Raw genomic sequence first — 23,588 nt, 5'->3', positions numbered from 1 at the left:
GCTGTTGGCTGGCCTCCCTGCCTGTGCCATTAAACCCCTACAACTCATCCAGAATGCCGCAGCCCGTCTGGTGTTCAACCTTCCCAAGTTCTCTCACGTCACCCCCCTCCTCCGCACACTCCACTGGCTTCCAGTTGAAGCTCGCATCCGCTACAAGACCATGGTGCTTGCCTATGGAGCAGTGAGGGGAACGGCACCTCTGTACCTTCAGGCTCTGATCAGTCCCTACACCCAAACGAGGGCATTGCGTTCATCCACCTCTGGCCTGCTGGCTCCCCTTCCTCTGCGGAAGCATAGCTCCCGCTCAGCCCAGTCAAAACTGTTCGCTGCTCTGGCACCCCAATGGTGGAACAAGCTCCCTCACGACGCCAGGACAGCGGAGTCACTCACCACCTTCCGGAGACATTTGAAACCCCACCTCTTTAAGGAATACCTGGGATAGGATAAAGTATTCCTTCTAACCCCCCCCCAAATTGTAAAGTGGTTATCCCACTGGCTATAGGGTGAACGCACCAATTTGTGAGTCGCTCTGGCTAAGAGCGTCTGCTAAATGACGTTAATGTGCCCTTGAGCAAGGCACTTAACCCTAATTGCTCCTGTAAGTCGCTCTGGATAAGAGCGTCTGCTAAATGACTAAAATGTAAATGTAAATATGTGATGGTGGAGGTGTGGCTGAGAGGAGGGGTGCTAGTGGTTGTGAACTACTATAATCCGTGTCAGATATTGGACATGGAAGTGCTGGAGAGGGTGGAGGGCCAGGAAAGAAGTAAGGTAATGTGGTGTGGGTATTTTAACACCCACAACACGCTTTGGGGGTGGAAATGGGTGGATGGAAATGGCCAAGTGATGAAAAATTTGATAGAAAATAAAGATCTGGTGTGCCTGAATGATGGCAGAGGGACCAGGATTGATGTAGCCACAGGGAAAGAGTCTGCCCTGGACCTCACTTTGGTATCTAGTGCGATGGCAGGAAATGTGAGTGGGAGGTATGAGAGGAGTCGAAAGTAGGGAGTGATCATTACCCCATAGTATGCACAGTATGCTGGAGGGAGGAGGAGGTGTCAGTGGATGGCGTAGGCAGGTGGGTGTTTGGAAGGGCAAAGTGGGATCAGTTTCAGGAGCTGAGTGAGCAGGTGATGGCTTGGGTGGATATAAGAGGGGATGTGGATAGTATGAATAACTGGGTGAGAACAGCGTTAGTGGGGGCAGCTACTGAGGCTATACCTAAGAGTTCAGGGAGGAGGAGGAAAGCAGTCCCATGGTGGATGGAGGAATGTGGGGCAATGGTGAGGAGTAGGAACAGGGCATTTAGAGTACTGAAAAGGACGCATAACTTCCAACATCTGATTCAGTATAAGCAGGCCCAGGCCATAGTAAGAAGAACTATCCGTCGACCTCCACAAGTCTGGTTCATCCTTGGGAGCAATTTCCAAATGCCTGAAGGTACCACGTTCATCTGTACAAACAATAGTATGCAAGTATAAACACCATGGGACCATGCAGCCGTCATACGCTCAGGAAGGAGACGCGTTCAGTCTCCTAGAGATGAACGTACTTTGGTGCGAAAAGTGCAAATCAATCTCAGAACAACAGCAAAGGACCTTGTGAAGATGCTGGAGGAAACAGGTACTAAAGTATCTATATCCACAGTAAAACAAGTCCTATATCGACATAACCTGAAAGGCCGCTCAGCAAGGAAGAAGCCACTGCCTTAAAACCGCCATAAAAAAGCCAGACTACGGTTTGCAACTGCACATTGGGACAAAGATCGTACTTTTTGGAGAAATGTCCTCTGGTCGGATGAAACAAAAATATAACTGTTTGCCATAATGACCATCGTTATGTTTGGAGGAAAAAGGGGGTTGCTTGCAAGCAGAAGAACACCATCCCAACCGTGAAACACGGGGGTGGCAGCATCATGCTGTGGGGGTGCTTTGCTGCAGGAGGGACTGGTGCACTTCACAGAATAGATGGCATCATGAGGAAGGAAAAGTATGTGGATATATGAAGCAACATCTCAAGACATCAGTCAGGAAGTTAAAGCTTGGTCGCAAATGGGTCTTCCAAATGGACAATGACCCCAAGCATACTTCCAATGTTGTGGCAAAATGGCTTAAGGACAACAATGTCAAGGTATTGGAGTGGCCATCATAAAGCCATGCCCAAACCTATAGCAAATTTGTGGGCAGAACTGAAAAAGCGTGTGCGATCAAGGAGGCCTTCAAACCTTACTCAGTTACACCAGCTCTGCCAGGAGGAATGTGCCAAAATTCACCCAACTTATTGTGGGAAGCTTGTGGAAGGCTACCCGAAACGTTTGACCCAAGTTAAACAATTTAAAGGCAATGCTACCAATTACTAATTGAGTGTATGTAAACTTCTGACCCACTGGAAATGTGATGAAATAAATAAAAGCTTAAATAAATCACTCTCTAGTATTATTCTGACATTTCACATTCTTAAAATAAAGTGGTGATCCTAACTGACCTAAAACAGGGTATTTTCACTAGGATTAAATGTCAGGAATTGTGAAAAACTTAGTTTAAATGTATAAGGTGTATGTAAACTTCCGACTTCAACTGTACATGACTCCACCATCGGCTGATTGAGGTCATCACGAACCTCTTCCCATGTCAACCCTGTCATACTCAAATGTCTCCCAGCAGCTTTCACTATTAGCTTAATCCTCTGTTTTAGACTACTTTATCAGTGCTACTGATAGTTCCTGCTTTGAACGTCACCAGCTTTCTCTTTTCTTTCTATACCATATCGCTGCCCACCTGCCCCGTAATCCCCGGTCTAGATGCTCCTACCCATCTCTCCCTTGAACCTGTATCTCCCTGGACCTGGACCACCCTCACTGCCTCAGCATATGACACCCTTCTCTCCACTCTCACTTGTTGCACCTCCACTGCCTGCTTCATAGCCTCACACACACTATATGCCACACTATGAGCACCCCCACAGTTGAAGCACTTTGGTTGTACACCATCTCCACACTTCCCATACTCATGCTCCCCTCCACACCTGGCACACATCTTTTTCTCTTTACAGACTGGTGCCACATGCTCAAACCTCTGGCATTTATAACATCTTAAAGGCTTCTGTACATAAGCCCTCACATAATAACTAATATATCCTATTGTTACTTTATTTGGCAGTACCCGGTCCTTGAAATGTAACAGAATAGACGTGCTATCTACCCTAACTCCACCCCTTGTTGCTTGCAATCTTTGTACATTCACTAGAACGCCTCCTCTCAAATTGTCCCTTACCTCTTTAGTGCTAACACTCACAGACCATCCTGTTATCACCCCTTTAATCCACTGATTCCCTGCTTGATCAGTCCAGCTGCTCGACCTTACACTTCCCTATTTGCTTCACTCAGAGCTTTTTCCCTCTGCGCCATGTCCTTACAGAACACCAACAAGCTCCCATCTCTTAACACTTTAGCATTGACAACTTCCCCAATCAACTCTTTTATCACAGCCGTCAACCTAATCGGACTCATCGCCCCAACTCCACCTTCCTCCCTAAACTTCAGAATCACTTTATGCTCCTCCTCACCTCCATGCTCCCCTTGCATCTTATCTTGCCCTTCCTCTGCACATTCTACCTCCGAACTTCCGCTAGCGTTGGAAGCTAAGTTGCGCTCCTCAAACTTCCTTTTCTGCCTCCATAGACCTCTCGCTCCCCTTCATACCCCTACTCCCGTTCTCTCCCGCTTTCTTTTTCTCTTTCTTACTCCCTCCTTTATTTGTACCGCTATGTTCCATACTTGCTTCACTTTCTTCTCCATCACTATATCCTACCATCTCTGACCCATTCACAGCACAGCCGTGCCGAACCACCGCCACAGAGTAAAGTTTGTTTGTTTTTCAACGATTTATCCCACCTACTCTTGTAACCTTCTCCAAACACAACCTTCCTCGACCGCGCAAGCTAGCCTGAACCTGAAGTTACGACCTTGTCAACAGCCAGACTGTCTGGTTAGCTGTGCTGTTTTTCAGACAGACAAATACCTCCTAGAAAAATCGACCCTACCAGCATGTTGCGGAAATGTGTATGCTAAAACTGAGTGGGGTGTCAGTTACGGAACCATAACTGTGGGAAGATGGGCGCGGCCCGTCGGAGCCCTATTGGCCATCATTTAATTTGAGCAAATCACACGAATGCGAGGCGTGGCTCCAAATGGAGGCAGGACCCGGGCAAGAACTTGTTGTGTGCTAGCAAAAACATTCCTCCTGACCTCAAAGGGAGAAAAAAACAATACCTTCCAGCTAGCTAATGGCTTCCCGAGAAGAAAAAAGCCTGATACACCTGTAAAATCTGTGGTCGATGTGTGTCGCCCTTTTGGTGAAAACTATCCCATAAGAAGTACAAACGCCATCTCTTTATTGTTGCCAAGACGTCGGCCTGATACGATTATACTATAGGGCACTAAAGGAGATAACTGGTCCCATCGCTGAGGTGGATGATCTCGCTAAATCAGTCTGTGAAAAGTGTTGCACACTTTTAACAAGGCACTACAAAAGTAGTGGCGAGACTTGGGAGTTTATTTCGGGAGAGAGCCAATACTGTGCCGAAAATACGACAGACGAGGTGCTCCCTCACAACGGGCATACAGGAGGAACGTAAACAGAGGTGCACAAGACATGTACGGGGAGGGTCATTTCTGACTTGAAAACTCGTTGTAGGAAAATGAGCTCAGTTCCCCACTTGGAAAATATCAGAAATGACCAATAGGAAGCTCTACGCAAAAAAACATATGGCTTGTCATGACAATACGCCATGCAAGTTATACGCTCCTACGTCATATTTCCGTGTTTATGTCCCTGGTCTTTTGAATGGGCTTCAAGATTATTTCAAATTCATGAAAATGCCCTCATAAGATATACACAATTATGTTTGTGTTTGAATTTACTTCTGCCAGATGCCTTTTATTAAGTTTTTGCCACTAAAAGCCTACAAAAGTTCAACTACAAGGCTACTTGCCGAGTCACTTGCATGGCGTATTAAACTGGCATACGAAATGCAGTGTATGTAAATTAACGCTCATTTCACACTGATGTCTCCTCCCCGTGTAATTGTATTTTAGGGGGAAGGTGTTGTGGGAGATGATTGGTTGGTAGATTAAGCCAATGAGGGAGTTCTATTAAGCTGCCCTGAGTTGAACCGGGCTATGGCCTGTCACGTGACCAGGCGAAGCCAATGAGGGAGGCGCGCCCTGCTCAAATCGAACTGTAATGAGCGCCGCTCGTTCATATTGGTCGTGTTCCCCTGCTCAGACGTTGCTGACGCATGCCAGATGTTACAACGTTTTGATTTGTATTTCACGTATCAGCTAACAACATGTTATAGCAATGTGGTGCCCGACGGCACAGTCGATTATGTGGCACGCAACCATTGGTTGATGCATGGGACAAGACCATCGTCAACAATGCAGCATGGTGCATCATTCAGAAACATCTCTTTTCCATAAAACATGTTTGAATTTTCAAAATAGTTTTCATTAGGGAGGCAGAAAGCGATCACTTTTGCATGTGAAAACACAGATTCCTACGTCACTTTTGTTTTGGGACGACTGCTGTCAGCCAGAACAGGCACTTGACTCACGCCCGGGAGGCAGCCCGGTTCGAAATAGAATACAATCAACGCTAACTCTGTTCACCGGGGGCATTAATAGAATCCCCTCACTGCCTATGCGTCGGGTAGATCCTCACAATCTTTTTATTGGCTAACGAAGGCCAAGTTTGACACGTTGGTCCACCAGACCTTTCGGGCATTTGGGCAGAATTAGCTGGGAACGAGATTAGTGCATAGGTGGAACTTAAGGTGATCTTCTTGTCAAAAATTGTGCTGAATAGGGTTTGACTCACAATTTTCCAGACCTACAGTACCAGTCAAATGTTTGGACAAACCTATTCATTCCAGGGTTTTTCTTTATTTTTACTATTTTCTACATTGTAGAATAATAGTGAAGACATCAAAACTATGAAATAACACATATGGAATCATGTCGTAACCAAAAAAGTGTTGGCACTCTTGCCATTCTCTCAACCAGCTTCACTTGGAATGCTTTTCCAACAGTCTTGAAGGAGTTCCCACATATATTAGCACTTGTTGGCTGCTTTTTCTTCACTCTGCGTTCCGACTCATCCCAAACCATCTCAATTGGGATAGAGGTCGGGGGATTGTGCAGGCCAGGTCATCTGATGCAGCACTCCATCACTCTCCTTCTTGGTAAAATAGCCCTTACACAGCCTGGAGGTGTGTTGGGTCAATGTCCTGTTGAAAAACAAATGATAGTCCCACTAAGCCCAAACCAGATGGGATGGCGTATCACTGCAGAATGCTGTGGTAGCCATGCTGGTTAAGTGTGCCTTGAATTCTAAATGAATCACAGTGTCACCAGCAAAGCACCCCCACACCATAACACCACCTCCTCCATGCTTCACGATAGGAAATACACATGCAGAGATCATCCGTTCACCCACACCACGTCTCACAAAGACACGGCGGTTGGAACCAAAAATCTCTCCACCGGTCTAATGTCCATTGCTCGTGTTTCTTGGCCCAAGCAAGTCTTTTCCTATTATTGGTGTCCTTTAGTAGTGGTTTCTTTGCAGCAACTCGACCATGAAGGCCTGATTCACACAGTCTCCTCTGAACAGTTGATGTTGAGATGTGTCTGTTACTTGAAATCTGTGAAGCATTTATTTGGGCTGCGATTTCTGAGGCTGGTAACTCTAATGAACTTATCCTCTGCAGCAGAGGTAACTCTCGGTCTTCCATTCCTGTGGCGGTCCTCATGACAGCCAGTTTCATCATAGCGCTTGATGGTTTTTGTGACTGAAATCGAAATGTTCCATATTGACTGCCCTTCATGTCTTAAAGTAATGATGGACGTTTCTCTTTGCTTATTTGAGCTGTTCTTGCCCTAATATGGACTTGGTCTTTTACCAAATAGGGCTATCTTCTGTATACCACCCCTACCTTGTCACAACACAACTGATTGGCTCAAACGCATTAAGAAGGAAATAAATTCCACAAATTAACTTTTAAGAAGGCACACCTGTTAATTGAAATGCATTCCAGGTGACTACCTCATGAAGCTGGTTGAGAGAATGCCAAGAGTGTGCAAAGCTGTCATCAAGGCAAAGGGAGGCTATTTGAAGAATCTCAAATATATTTTGATTTGTTTAACACTTTTTTGGTTACTACATGATTCCATGTGTTATTTCATAGTTTTGATGTCTTCACTATTATTCTCTAATGTCAAAAATTGTAAAAATAAAGAAAAACCCTTGAATGAGTAAGTGTGTCCAAACTTTTGACTGGTAGTGTATATTTTCTTTGCGGTTATACTTAAACATTTTTTTATAACAATCTACCACAGGCTGTATGGCAGTCGCAAGTAAAACAAACCTTCGCTCGACAGTGACCCAGGAATACCAGGACCCCCCCAAAATAAGACAACGCCATCTATACCAGTAGTGTTACTTTTATTCAAATTAAACTAGATTAAATCCTTCAGAACATATTTAATGATATGCTGCTTTTTAAAAATGAAACTAGGTGTAACACAGCATTGATTCATAAATATGTAGGAATGCACAACACAATGAAGCATATATATTGCTGGAATGCTTGATCAACTACGGCAGAAACCAAGTTGACTTATAGCACCAGGGTTGTTTAGGTGAACAGACACCTGGGGCGGTTGATTTGTGAGTTGCCCTTCATGCCCGCTCCCATACCCTATAATTCTGTATTTCTTTGTGACTCATTTGTATACAAGTAGGCCAGAAAAGCCACATCCCTGATTGGCAGATGAGTGGCAACCCTGATTAGAAGCACCTGCTGCACATCGTTTGTTCTTTAAAAATGCTGTTTTGAATTAAAAGAAAACTGTACCTACACACTTAAGGATGTAAAGCCGAAACGTCTGTGTACGCTATCCCTGATGCAGTGAAAATAAAGCGTACTATTTTATGTTCTAAAGTATGTGATTTTTTTTTTAGTGCGAACCCATTACACCTTTTGTCAGTGGTAACCACTGTTCACATCAGAAGTGGTAAACGGGTGTTATTGAGGTATTCAACTGTTCCATTATCTTGCATTGTTCTCTGTACGTACTGTAAAAGAGGTATGTGGTTCTGTTGCTAAATCACACTTTAGTGCTACTTGTAACGGAAATGCATGCACAGTTAGAAAGGACGTTCTGCCCAGCACAAGACTCCAGTCCCTGTTTGAAAGCTGTGCTCTCTTCTTGCTGTGGGTCTTACAGGGTGTGTTTGTCAAACAGGTATTCTCCCATGGAGCCATGGGTCTCAGAGGAAGTGAGGCGGGTCAGGCTGCCCAGATGGTCGCCCAGCTTCTTGATGGTGTCGTGGCTGTCGGACAGGAAGTGCTGCTCTAGGAAGTCAGACAGCTAATGAGGAAGTAAATTAAAAGTAAGATTGTATTGTAATGCCCGGTTGCAACAGACACAGCACAGCATTGATATCATAGTGGTAGATGCATCCTGCAGGTATTCCTTCAACATTCGATCTGTTCCTCCTTCTCCATATTTGATCTGTTCAAATCACTAACAGACCAACATAGCTGTTATGAGCTTCAGTTATACATAGCTATCATATACATCTGATCTAATAACACTGTAAACATCCATTAAAATATGCACAGCAGTTAATCACAATGGGATAATTATCATGAACTTACATGGGGGTCAGTGTGAGTATTGGCACCACGGTGCACCTCGAGGAGGGACGTGTTGAGGGTTTTCTGAAACTCCAGGGAGAAGGTGATGGCCTCCAGGCCACTTCGCCAGTCCTCCCTGCTGGGTTTCTGAAACAGAGAGACAGACAGCGCATTTCAAGGAATCAGTTTGAGCAAGGCAAGGCCCAGAACCGCTAATCTAGATCACAGAGTAGTTATTTGGGATGCATCAAGCAAAGTTATTTGTATATTAGTGATTCTTCACAGTTCTCCTGCAATGTAGTCAAACAGGCACAGTGACTTGGGTATCACAACTGCATGTAGGGCCCTGACAAATCCGCGTTGAGGAACACGCTGACGGAATAACGGAATCCAAACATTAAAACGGAATACAGTCAATGCATTCTAGCGCCTCCCACATTCCATTCCACTTTTTAAGAGGTTTTAAAAATAGGTTATATTTGACTCAACATTCCATTACATACATTAAGGCATTGTTGGCAGAATAGATGGATGCAGCTCAATACATTTCTTGATAGTCCCAAAAATATTGCTATCAGGTTGTAAATCCCAGCTGGCCTGGTACCTTGTTTGCTGCCTCCATTCGGGATGCACTGATCAACAGGACTAAAGTTCCCAAAATGTAAGAGGACTCCTGTGGTATTGACATACATGCAGAAATCCAGTCGCTGCACAGCTATTTTCAGGTCTCTCCAGAGGTGTTCGATCAGGTTCAAGTCCGGGCTCTGGCTGGGCCACTCAAGGACATTCAGAGACTTGTCCCGAAGCCACTCCTGTGTTGTCTTGGCTGTGTGCTTAGGGTCATTGTCCTGTTAGAAGGTGAACCTTTGCCCCAGTCTGAGGTCCTGAGCGCTCTTGAGCAGGTTTTCATCAAGGATCTCTCTATACTTTGCTCCGTTCATCTTTCCCTAGATCCTGACTAGTCTCCCAGTCCCTGCTGCTGAAAAACATCCCCACAACATGATTCTGCCACCACCATGCTTCACCGTAGGGATGGTGCCAGGTTTCCTCCAGATGTGACGCTTTGCATTCAGGCCAAAGAGTTCAATCTTGGTTTCATCAGACCAAAGAATCTTGTTTCTCATGGTCTGAGAGTCCTTTAGCTGCCTTTTGGCAAACTCCAAGTGGGCTGTCATGTGCCTTTTACTGAGGAGTGGCTTCCGTCTGGCCAATCTACCATAAAGGCCTGATTGGTAAAATGCTGCAAAGATGGTTGTCCTTTTGAAAGATTCTCCCATCGCCACAGAGGAACCCTGGAGCTCTGTCAGTGACCATCGGGTTCTTGGTCACCTCCCTGACCAAGGCCCTTCTCCCCCGATTGCTCAGTTTGGCCGGGCGGACAGCTATAGGAAGAGTCTTGGTGGTTCAAACTTCTTCCATTTAAGAATGATGGAGGCCACTGTGTTCTTGGGGACCTTCAATGCTGCAGAAATGTTTTGAAACCCTTCCCCAGATCTGTGCCTCAACACAATCCTGTCTCGGAGCTCTACGGACAATTCCTTCGACCTCATGGTTTGGTTTTTGTTCTCACATGTACTGTCAACTGTGGGACCTTATATAGACAGGTGTGTGCCTTTCCAAATCATGTCCAATCAATTTAATTTACCACAGGTGGACTTCAAGTTGTAGAAACATCTCAAGGATGATAATTGGAAACAGGATGCACCTGAACTAAATTTCGAGTCTCATAGCAAAGGGTCTGAATAATTATGTTAATAAGGTATTTATTTATTTTTATACATTTGCACACATTTCTAAAAAACGGTTTTGGCTTCGTCATTATGAGGTATTGTGTGTAGATTGAGGACATTTTGATTGAATCCATTTTAGAATAAGGCTTTAACGTAACAAAATGTGGAAAAAGGGAAGGGGTCTGAATACTTTCCGAATGCACTGTATATGGAAAAATACACGTTTTAAAATGTAGACCAATCGATTGGTCGAAAGAACAGACTACTTTCGTACAACCAATATATTTTTGGGTCAGGGAAAGCCCTACAGAGAAGTAACACTAAGCTAGCTAGGATAACATTAGATATTTGCATGTTATGTACTGGACGAGGGCTAGCAAGCGGTTTTCAAAACAACGGGATTACCAACTTGAGCAATAAGATCTCAGCTTGCTAGATAGCAAAGCCAACCGAATATACACCTTAGCAAACAATCATTTTGTAAACTAATGTTAGCTTCAACTAACATGACAAGTACATAGACCTATTTCTTTGTAAAACAATGTTAGACAAAGTCTATGATATTAGCCAGAAGGCTCTGCTGCTAGCTAGCTAACCAGTCAAGTCTTTTGAAGAAGCTAGCTATCTTGCATCATCTTTGTAGTGGTTATAATACATGCTGAAACACTAGTTTTCAAATTTCTAAATTTTCACAAGAGCATTGCTGTAGCGTTTAAATTCTGTGAATGCCATTTAGTAATTTTAACGAATTCTATCCATATTTAACGAGATCTCCCTGTTGGCAATGCCTGACAACGCACTGGAAATGGCTCCCCTGATAAGAAGAGGGCTTGGAACATTAGAGCGTGAAATTTGCATTGAGGGAATTCGACAATATTCAAAAATGTATTGAACTTAGTAGGAAATCAACTAAATGTATATATAATAATTCATTAAATTTGCCCAAGTTAACCCTATCAGTCCCTAGACCCCAGCAAAATTGGCTTTTGATTTATCTGACTTTCATTTATTTGCATGCACTACAGAAACACTGGTAACCAAACAATGGTCTCTGGCTGGTGGGCATTGCATTTACGTCATTTAGCAGACGCTCTTATCCAGAGCGACTTACAAATTGGTGCATTCACCTTATAGCCAGTGGGATAACCACTTTACAAAATGTTTTTTTTTTTTTTTTTGGGGGGGGGTGGGGGTAGAAGGATTACTTTATCCTATCCCAGGTATTCCTTAAAGAGGTGGGGTTTCAAGTGTCTCCGGAAGGTGGTGAGTGACTCCGCTGTCCTAGCGTCGTGAGGGAGCTTGTTCCACCATTGGGGTGCCAGAGCAAGGCCAATGCCTACCTGGGTAACTACATTTCTTACATTTTTCTCAGATCTCAAAAGTGGTCTCCTGATGTGATTTAAGCATTGTTGTAGACTTAGAAAAACAACAAAACTGGATGTTCTATAAAAAAAAAATAGATTTTGCGATCAAACCTGAAAACAAAAATTGAAAAAATGGTCCTGGGAAAACAAAAATGGAGAAAAGCGGAATTTGGGAAAAAACTTAATCAGGCCAAACATTTAACTGATTTTATAGGGCCCTATACATGGGTAAATTATGATAGTGAGGGAGAGGGCAATTCCAGGACAGTAAATTCAGCTGCCAGTCTCAGGTACAAAGGCCTTAAAAGCAAAATAGGAGTGAGCATGTTTTGTAGTTAACCGGGGAGAAATAGTGACTTACAGCGATGGTCTGAAGGAGAACGCGACCACCTCTCATATTCTGGTATTCCAGCAATTTCTCTGCTTGCACCCTCTCCTTCACAGAGCACTCCAGGAAAAACTAGAGAAGCTGGGCAAAGCCACGTCGTCCCTGTCGAAATACATCCCCTAGGAGAGAACAGAGAAATAAAACATGAAATACACATTGGATAAAAACAGGTCAGTAACATCAACAGATCACATGTTTTTATAACATGCAGGAGCACAGAGGAGAAAATAGCCAGTGACATCAATAAGGGATCATTGCTTTCACCTGGATTCACCTGGTCAGTCTGTCATGGAAAGAGCAGGTGTTCTTAATATTTTGTATATACATATTATATAGATCATACCAGGGAGAGGTATGTGTAGGATGCAGTCAGCTTGATGTTCACCAGCTTGTTGATGTTCACCTCACTCTCTGGGTGGAAGTTGTGATTTACCTGCGACTGCATCTCTGAAATGGCAAAATAGACATGAAATTAACTAAAAGATAAATAGGTCACTGGTATGAAATATATATTGACTAATTTAATAAACCATATGTTCACCCACACCATTACTAGTAACTAGCAACTTTCTTTTCTGCAATGAAACAAAGGCATCGATTTTAAATAATAAGCGTAGTCTTTGGAGTTATGAAATCATAGCTAATATAACTCATGTCTACATGAAGCGGAGTCCGTGCAGCTGTATGTATAGCCTACTCATTGTAAATGTTGCAATTACACTAGGCAGCCCTAGTATTTATATATCATATCAGGGTTTCCGGCAGCATTTTAATTTAATGGGCATTTGAGGAATTTACTGGACCCATAACCCAATTAGGGTCGCACCCACGGTGCTCAGAATGACAGAAATCACATTTACATTATGGTTATTCATCTTAACAGAACATGCAACTCAAGGATGCAACGGTGTGTGTCCTTCTTACCGAATTCCGATGCGCACTTTGACGATAGAATAACTGCCACATTTACTTTTCCTCAGCCAACAAGACGAGTAACGAACAGCAAAATCACTAGCCTATGTCAATCTAATATCCCCTATAGTAGAAAAGTTGACATTCTATTGGTCAGCTTGTCGTTTTGTGCGAGAAAGAAATGGCCTATTCCAAACAGACTCTGGGACAGTTGTGGGACGATAAAAGCAATAAGGCTGATGCAATAGATCAGAACGATTAGCTTAAAATGTTGATAAATTTATTTATTCACGTTATAAGCGCAGCAATGAGCACAGGCAGTAGGCTACGTGCAAATGTTTGTTCCATAATACAATTGGCGGGAAAACATCGGGCAAAAGCGCACCAACACATTGTCAAAAGCGCACCGCACTGCAAGCGGTTTCATGTGACAGAGATGAAAATATCCGTTAGAAATTTTGAAAGAGGGGAGATCTAAAGATGCAACAACTAGCGTGGGTTGCTAATATGACTATTACATACACTTGAATGGGAAGCACACTTCAATTACCAGTTGAGAAATAAATAGTAGGCCTAGCCCTTTTTAATTGTTGCCATCAAAACTGTTTTTAACCTCTTATGGATCTGACCCTTTTTTTTTTCAATTTGCCTAAAATGACATACCCAAATCTAACTGCCTGTAGCTCAGGACCTGAAGCAAGGATATCCATATTCTTGATACCATTTGAAAGGAAACACTTTGAAATTTGTGGAAATGTGAAACTAATGTAGGAGAATATAACACATTAGATCTGGTAAAAGAAAAAAGTGTTTTCTATTTATTTTTTTGTTCCGTCATCTTTGAAATGCAAGAGAAAGGCCACAATATAATATTGCAGTTTAGGCGGAATTTAGATTTTGGCCACTAGATGGCAGCAGTGTGTGTGCAAAGTTTCAGATTGATTCAGTGAACCATTGCAATACTGGACTATTTTGTATCAAGTCTGCCAAAATGTGCAGAATTGGTCAAATTATACATTTATGTACACAACTATAGAGAACATAGAAAAGTGATATGGTAATAGAAAATGTACGTTTACACACTACCAGGAATGTCATACATGATGGATCATTAGCTTATACACTAACTTTCACACATCTAGATGGCCGTGCAGGGTGGGTGGGGAGCCAGAGACAGCAGGGGTTCAACTGTACAACCCAGTTCCTACATTTGAATATAAAAATTGATTTTATCCAACAAAACTATGCTACATTTTATCTCTGGTGGTCCTCTGTAGCTCAGCTGGTAGAGCACGGCGCTTGTAACGCCAAGGTAGTGGGTTCGATCCCCGGGACCACCCATACACAAAAATGTATGCACGCATGACTAAGTCGCTTTGGATAAAAGCGTCTGCTAAATGGCATATAATAATGATAATCTCTGGGACCCTTAGGATGACAAATCAGAGCAAGATTGCTGAATGTAAGTACATTATTTACCTTCAGAGGTGAATGTATCAAACCAGTTGCCGTGATAATTAAATAGAAATTAAACTAAAAATGACTTATGAATTCATTTTTAGAAACACGAGTTTGGCCAGTCTGTGGCTTCAGGCTCATGCAATGGTGCCTTGAGAGCAGGCCCGCAGCGGAGAATATCCTCGCCACACTTGCAGAGCCACTGGGAATGCTAAACACCCTTTTGGCCACTATTGCCAGGCTGGGCAGAGATGTAGAGTTGTTTTTTTATTTTTAGGTAGGCCTAAAAGGTTTTTAGGCTAAATAACCCAATCAAAACAGAAAGCTCCTTGAACGTGGGAATATGCCAGGCCAATTGGGCCAAAATCAATGATGGCCTATTGTATAGATGTAGTAAGTACACCATCATGCTTTTGGGATACATGTCTTTTCACATTCCACAATGATTTTTTAGTTGTGGACACTAGATCACTGCACTACCTCTCTTGGTCCTCATCTTTGTAAGTCACCTTGATTTTGCACCTGTGTGTTTTATCAGTTTCTTTATGAAAACATTTAGCGAACTCCATGACAGTAGCTAAAGCAAGGGGCTATAGCAGCACACAAGTAGACTACAAATGCATGCTGGGCCGGGCATGCCCTGAGCCATGAAGTGAGCGCTACTGGAGCGAAATTGGAAAGGGTGAGAAGACCGACGTTCCAGCCTTTGGGAATCTTGCTCCGTGCTACAGTGAAATTGGGCACGCTCCGCTCCAGCTTCGCTCACATACTCTGATAGGTGGATCGCGGTCCGTATTCTGACCCAGAACGGACCGCGGGTCCAGATAAAAAAAAAGGAACAAATGTGGTAGTGCAGGGCAGTTTTTATTTTGTTATGTCATTCACTGACAGACAGAACTGATTATAACCGGTCAGAAATGTCCAGCTGATCCACTAACCAATATTAGCTAGGTAGGTAAGTTAGGCTAAGCAGCTATCTAAATCTTGTGGTTCTCATTGCCAAGTCAAATACCCAGGGCCCTATTGATGTTTTGTTTTTTTGGGGGGGGGGGGGGTTACTCAAGTATATCAATACACAAGACATGGCAGGAAATGTGCTTTAAAGTTGCTAAATGTTCTCTCAGCCCCATGGCAAAATGTGAAACTGCTGGAAATTAGTTTTGAAACTGCATAAAAATAAAATCAGCCAACAAGATGTGTTAATAGTGAACAGTTTGGGGTCGCATTGTTGCGAGGTGGGGGTTTCTTACTACACTGATAAATTAAAATATCCATCTGGACCTTTGCCATCTAGCTAACCCAAAGGCCGGCAGATGGCCACTTTGAGTCGTTTCATCTTACCGTCCACAGGGAATGCATGCAGCTAGCTATACATGTATCAACGTGGACCGGTTCGTATTGAAAAAGCATTCTCCATTCAGGCTGCAAATCCGACGATTTCCTCGTTAATGGCGAGAAGGCAGAAAAAAATGCGGGAAATAAGCCTACCATTCCACCACCATGGATAATGGGTTATGCCTAGGAATGCTAGTCCCGGATGTTGCTATTGCGTTCAGCCAATCAGGTTGCAGGAACCTGTTTACCCCAGGCTGAATGTGGGGCGCAAAATCAGGATTTAGCATGGTGGTGGAAAATCGTGTTTCGCAAAGAAAATACGCATATTTCCCGCATTCTTGCCATTAAATCGAGTTAAGGAGGAAGTCGACGCATTTGCAGTCTCTATGGAGAACGAAAACCGGTACACCTGGGATGTGAGTGTATAGCCGGCTGCAGTGGCGGCTCCTGAAAAAATTCTCAGGGGGGGCAATTTTTCTGATGATTTAGGTGACCTACACACATTTTAAAAAAGATATGTCCAGCAACAACATGAAGACAGGGGCAGCATATAAGTCAATACCAGAAGCATTTATTGACTGATCTCAAAAGTGTTGGCTTACCAGGGTTGGTGGAGCCCTCAGTTTCATCTTTGCCTCGCAAAGCTAACTCAAACACTCCGCAAAACTTCACACACTGGATTAGCCGGCTGAGGATGTGGCGGTTCTTGCTAATGTCGTAGTAAATATATTTGTTATAGTGAATATGGAATATGATATGTTGAGTAAAATGTTGTGCTAAGATCTATTTAGGTCAGGAGCTGGTTATAAGTTCTGTTCCTATCCAATAACAATGGACAAAAGGGTCCTATCTTGTCAGCCTTGTCAGTTTCAGTTCTCCAGTAAACTTGTGATTATCAACACTAACCTCATCGTTGTGGCGGCGGACAGCTAGCCTGTATCCCTCATCCAGTTGAGTGGGAATGTTCACTCTCCCCAAAGCAGACAATCTCAAACAGCTATCCATGTGGGTCTTTGACAGCTCATGTTTCTTAATCTTTCCTGAAAGATGGTGCATGTCCGTTACACACCAGTCGCTGTCCAAGCGGTGCTGTCTGCCGTGCCGCCTTCAGGGTGAAAGAGTAAGCAGGGGGTAGCAGAAGACTGCATTAGCTACATCGCAGCCTGCTAGCCAGGTTTTTCGTTCGTACCAATTTTTGGAAAATCCTCGGGTGTAGGACTTCCCCCCTTTAGTAGAAACCTGTTGAATTATTAAATTTGGTCTGGGAGGTCCTAATTGTTTCGTTGCCAATTTATCTTCATTTGTTCGCCGACAAAAAGGAACTTCTTTCAAAGACACGATCGAGTTGCACTGAAGCCTAGCCATTTTGATAGTAGTAGTGAATTGATTGACGCTCACGCTGCTACCCGCTCTTTTCTTAGTTACGTTCATGGTTATGTTACGTATGACGAAAGCGCGTAAGTGCAAGCCCTCAGAAACCCATAGAGATTGTATTGAAAGCTCTGATATTTGAAAAAAATAGATTTTACATGGGAGTCTATGACAGACTTCTGGGCGATTTTCAACCTGACTGAAATCGCCCCAAAAGGGGGGGGGGGGGGGCATTTGAAGCACGACTTTAGCCTGATTGGACATTTAGTGGCAGATCAGACGTCTAGATTACAACACTGATAACTACTGTTGCCGTGATATAATTGATTAGAAAAAAAATCCCTTCCTTTTCCCGTTTGGCAGTGCGTCGCCCATATCGCCCTATTGAACACACCGCCCCTGGCCGGCTGCATCTATTCCCTTTGGACGGTTAGATTAAACGTCTCGATATCTGCCGGCCTTTGGGCTACCACTTAGCTAGGATAAGAGTGACCGGGACTTCTAAAATAGTACTTAAGTACCCCTGGTCTAACATATCTCGAATCCTGGACTTAACAAATAAAGGCATGCCCATACATTGCAAAGTTTGGCAGGTTGGCACTTGCCAAGCAGTCTAAGTAATGCGCGACAGTGAGTGTAGTGACCTACAGTACAGTAACGGTAGCTCGCTAACAGACAAAAACGAGGAATGCAGATCAAGACAAACTAGCTTTCTAACTGGCTAGGTCACCAACACGGGTGTACTTCTCTGATAAGGAACGTTAAAGATAGTCGTTAGCTACCTAGCTAGCTTGTTGGTGTTACCCAAATCAATATTAGCTATCCACAGTAAACAACTTAAATAATGTCTCACAGCTAACGTTAGCTTGTAAACCTCCAGCTAATTGCATTGACGTATCAAATACTGAAGTACCAGAATGTTGTACTTACTTTCTCCCTTTTGTTTCTAATCACTACCAGAGCAGCTAGTTAGTTGACCTGAGAAACAGCGCTTTCCTCTTCGATTAGGTTTTACGGCGGTTGGCATCCAATAAATGTTGCATTACCGCCACCTACTAGACTGGAGTATAACTCCCTTATACTTTGCTTAATTTTTTTATTTTAAATACCATACCATCTAACACTACACACAAAAAAAGAAAAAATAACTATAATAATAATAATAACTACCATACTCCACTATTTAAAACTATTTATTCCTACTTCATGCCAACAGCCTTACTGGGCTATCAGTTACTTGTCAACAACACTTAAGATGTACTTCTGGGTCACATTATGTCATACATTTTCCTAATAAAAGTCATTAACCTGTATTTATTAATGATGTATGAAAAATAATTGTCTAAACATGAACAATTATTCATATTTTGTCATATTTAGGTGACATTTGCATAAATGTTTGGTTTTAAAACATGTTCCGAGGTCAAATAAATGCCCCCAATGCAAATCACTGTATATCAGTGGAGGCTGCTGGCGGGAGGACTGCTCATAATATAGGCTGGAACAGAGTGTTCTGTCTGGAAAGAACACTCCGTTCCAGCCATTATTATGAGCCGTCCTACCCTCAGCAGCCTCCACTGCTGTATTGCCATTACATATTGGCTTATAGAGAAAAAACTATTATTTGTGCCAATGTAAAAGTGGGCTGGAGTGTACTCGGTAAGGTCTGTAGAATCTATATATGGTGTCATTTCATGGGGCTCTGAATAATATGGAGTGTTGCTGGCCTGGTCAAACAGCTTAAAAATGGGTGCCTGGACACTATATGGTACAAATATAGCACTGTACAGGAAAACAATCCATTGTGTGTATATAAAACCTGTGTCCAGTCTACTCACTTGAGTCCCTAGAATACAAAACAGATGGGTTTGAACAAAAAGCTAGGTCATAAGAAGTGTTGCTGGACTTTTACTGTGTTCAAACAACTTAAAGTGAGGTGCCTGGACACTACAGTGCCTTCAGAATGTATTCATACCCCTTGACTTATTCAACATTTTGTTGTGTTACAGCCTGAATTCAAAATGGATTAAATAAATAAAAAATTCACCCATCTACACACAATACCCCATAATGAAAAAATGGAAACATGTTTTTATACATTTTTGTAAATGTATTGAAAATGAAATACAGAAATATCTACCAGTCAAAAGTTTTGACACACTTACTCATTCAAGGGTTTTTCTTTATTTTTACTATTTTTTACATTGTAGAATAATAGTAAAAACATCAAAACTATTAAATAACACACATGGAATCATGTAGTAACCAAAAACGTGTTAAACAAATCAAAATATATTTTATATTTGAGATTCTTCAAATAGCCACCCTTTGACTTGATGACAGCTTTGCACACTCTTGGCATTCTCTCAACCAGCTTCATGAGGTAGTCACCTGGAATGCTTTTCAATTAACAGGTGTGCCTTCTTAAAAGTTAATTTGTGGAATTTATTTCCTTCTTAATGCGTTTGAGCCAATCAGTTGTGTTGTGACAAGGTAGGGGGGTATACAGAAGATAGCCCTATTTGGTAAAAGACCAAGTCCATATTATGGCAAGAACAGCTCAAATAAGCAAAGAGAAACGACAGTCCATCATTACTTTAAGACATGAAGGTCAGTCAATATGCAGTCGCAAAAACCATCAAGCGCTATGATGAAACTGGCTCTCATGAGGACCGCCACAGGAATGGAAGACCCAGAGTTACCTCTGCTGCAGAGGACAAGTTCATTAGAGTCATCAGCCTCAGAAATTGCAGGCCAAATAAATGCTTCACAGAGTTCAAGTAACAGACACATCTCAACATCAACTGTTCAGAGGGGACTGTGTGAATCAGGTCTTCATGGTCGAATTGCTGCAAAGAAACCACTACTAAAGGACACCAATATGAAGACGAGACCTGCTTTGGCCAAGGAACACGACCAATGGACATTAGATCGGTGGAAATGTGTCCTTTGGTCTGGAGTCCAAATTTGAGATTTTTGGTTCAAACCGCTGTGTCTTTGTGAGATGCGGTGTGGGTGAACGGATGATCTCCGCATGTGTAGTTCCCACCGTAAAGCATGGAGGAGGAGGCGTTATGGTGTGGGGGTGCTTTGCTGGTCACACTGTCTGTGATTTATTTAGAATTCAAGGCACACTTAACCAGCATGGCTACCACGGCATTCTGCAGAGCTACGCCATCCCATCTGGTTTGGGCTTAGTGGGACTATCATTTGTTTTTCAACAGGACAATGACCCAACACACCTCCAGGCTGTGTAAGGGCTATTTGACCAAGAAGGAGAGTGATGGAGTGCTGCATCAGATGACCTGGCCTCCACAATCCCCGACCTCAACCCAATTGAGATGGTTTGGGATGAGTCGGACGGCAGAGTGAAGGAAAAGCAGCCAACAAGTGCTCAGCATATGTGGGAACTCCTACAAGACTGTTGGAAAAGCATTCCAGGTGAAGCTGGTTGAGAGAATGCCAAGAGTGTGCAAAGCTGTCATAATAATAATAATAATATGCCATTTAGCAGACGCTTTTATCCAAAGCGACTTACAGTCATGCGTGCATACATTTCTTGTGTATGGGTGGTCCCGGGTATCGAACCCACTACCTTGGCGTTACAAGCGCCGTGCTCTACCAGCTGAGCTACAGAGGACCACAATAGGCAAAGGGTGACTATTTGAAGAATCTCAAATATAAAATATATTTTGATTTGTTTAACACTTCTTTGGTTACTACATGATGTGTTATTTCATAGTTTTGATGTCTTCACTATTATTCTACAATGTAAAAATAAAGAAAAACCCTTGAATGAGTAGGTGTGTCCAAACTTTTGACTGGTACTGTAAGTATTCACACTCCTGAGTCAATACTTTGTAGAAGCACCATTGGCGGCGTCTTTTTGAGTAAGTCTCTAAGAGCTTTGAACACCTGGATTGTACAATATTTGCCAAATATTATTTTTAGAATTCTTCAAGCTCTGTCAAGTTGATTGTTGATATTGCTAGACAGACGTTTTCAAATCTTGCCATATATTTTCTAGCCGATTTAGGTCAAAACTGTAACTAGGCCATCCAGGAACATTATGCAACTCCAGTGTAGATTTGGCCTTGTGTTTTAGGTTGTTGTCTTGCTGAAAGGTGAATTTGTCTCCCAGTGTCTGTTGGAAAGCAGTCTGAACCAGGTTTTCCTCTAGGATTTTGCCTGTGCTTATAGCTGTATTCAGTTTATTTTTATCCCCCCCAAATATCCCTAGCTGATGACAAGCATACCCATAACATGATGCAGCCACCACCATGCTTGAAAATATGAAGTGTGGTACTCAGTGATGTGTTGTGTTGGATTTGTCCCAAACATAAGACTTTGTATTCAGGACCAAAAGTTCATTTCTTTGCCACATTTCTTGCAGAATTACTTAAGTGCCTTGTTGCAAACAGGATGCATGTTTTGAAATATTTTATTCTGTACAGGCTTCCTTCTTTTCACTGTGTCATTTAGGTTAGTATTGTAGAGTAACTACAATGTTGTGGTCCTCTGTAGCTCAGCTGGTAGAGCACGGCGCTTGTAACGCCAAGGTAGTGGGTTCGATCCCCGGGACCACCCATACACAAAAATGTATGCACACACGACTGTAAGTCGCTTTGGATAAAAGCGTCTGCTAAATGGCATATTATTATTATATTATTATTGTTGATCCATCCTCAGTTTTCTCATATCACAACAATTAAACTATGTAACTGTTCACCATTGGCCTCATGGTGAAATCCCTGAGCAGTTTCCTTCCTCTCCTGCATCTGAGATGGAAGGACACCTATATCTTTGTAGTGACTGTGTGTATTAATACACCATCCAAAGCCTAATTAATAACTTCACCATGCTCAAAGGTGCAGTATATTCTGTTTCTGCTTTTTTAATTTTTTACCCATCTACCAATCAGTGCCCTTCTTTGCGAGGCATTGAAAAACGTCCCTGGTCTTTGTGGTTGAATCTGTGCTTGAAATTCAATATTCGATTGAGGACTTTAGCAGAGACGGGTAGCACGTTTTTCTCTCTACTGTCCAATATGTGTAGGGTACAGAGATGGTGTAGTCATTTAAAAATCATGTTAACCACTATTATTGCAACTTTTTATACAATTTGTTAAGCAAATTATTTAGGCTTGCCATAAAAAAGGGGTTGAATACTTATTGGTTCAAGACATTTCAGCTTTTCATTTTGTATTAATAAAAAATAAAATAAAATACAAACAAAATTCCACTTTGACATTATGGGGTATTGTGTGTAGATCAGTGGCACATAATCTCAATTTAATCACTTTTAAATGTAGGCTGTAACACAACAAAACGTGGAAAAAATAAAGCAGTTTGAATACTTTCTGAAGGCACTGTAGATCAGATTCAATGAGTATAATGGTGAACACCTTGAAATAAGGTGTTCACCATTGTACATTGTCAAAAGAAGAAAAATCTGCAATGATGTGATTAATTGGTGTAACCTGCACATGTACTATGGTTCTGAGATTGTTTGGTGTATTTCATGAGCTGATATCCTGAACCCTGATCATGCATATAATTCTAAACTTCTGTGTAACTGTTGATGATCAATTTGATTAATTAACTTCATTGTGATATTTGTTATGAATAAAGCATGCTTTTTGGGCCAAATTTAATTGCATCTCTCTTGACTTTTTGAATAAACATATTGTACTATGTTGTATATTTTTGGTATGACAATGTGTCCTATGACACATTGCTATATTTCAGGGGTGTCAAACGTCCGGCCCGCGGGCCGCATCAGGCCTGCAAACGGGTTTAATCCGGCCCGCGAGATGATAAAAAAAAATAAAAAATAATAATAATAATAATAATAATTTTGTAAAGTATAAAAATGCGCTGCAATTTTTCAATAAAATAAACTGCTGTTCCAATTGCGTCCACTGGATGGCGCAATAGCAATTGTGTTAAGCAAGCAAACTGTTTATACCGGGGCAGAGCAAGTAGGTCAAGCACGTGCAGCCAATGAGCTACTTTGTTTTGCCCGCGATATTTATTACGGCTTCTACTTTTAACATTATGTGCTTTGGCACCCTCATTGCCCATATATCTCTGTCAAAAAAGAGAAAAGTGGACGCAGAGTGCAGAGTGTTCCAAGAAAAATGGTCATCCTATTTATTCACAGAATTGAATGGGAAAGCTGTATGTTTGGTGTGTTCAGAGCATGTTGCAGTGCTGAAAGAATATAACCTTCGTCGCCACTATGTGAGTCTTCATGCCGACAAATATGACAACTTTCAAGGACAGCGGAGATGAGAGAAGGTGAATGAACTGTTGGCGGGTCTGAAGA

At 42.4% G+C, this 23,588-nt stretch overlaps 1 pseudogene across 1 annotated transcript; it reads right to left on the bottom strand.

Annotated features, from left to right (window-relative positions):
• Nucleotides 1–7,487: 7,487 nt before the first annotated feature.
• Nucleotides 7,488–18,276, bottom strand: LOC311126326 (ferritin, lower subunit-like; annotated as a pseudogene). The gene is made up of 5 exons: nt 18,192–18,276; nt 12,529–12,632; nt 12,159–12,304; nt 8,725–8,850; nt 7,488–8,434 (listed from the first exon to the last, which is right to left on the bottom strand). The product of its transcript is annotated as a ferritin, lower subunit-like (transcript).
• Between the last annotated feature and the right edge of the window lie 5,312 nt (nt 18,277–23,588).

Source organism: Coregonus lavaretus, assembly GCF_964263955.1.
Source record: "Coregonus lavaretus genome assembly, contig: HAP1_SCAFFOLD_316, whole genome shotgun sequence".
NCBI classification, from domain to species: Eukaryota; Metazoa; Chordata; class Actinopteri; order Salmoniformes; family Salmonidae; genus Coregonus; species Coregonus lavaretus.
This window is presented reverse-complemented; position numbering and strand designations above follow the sequence as displayed.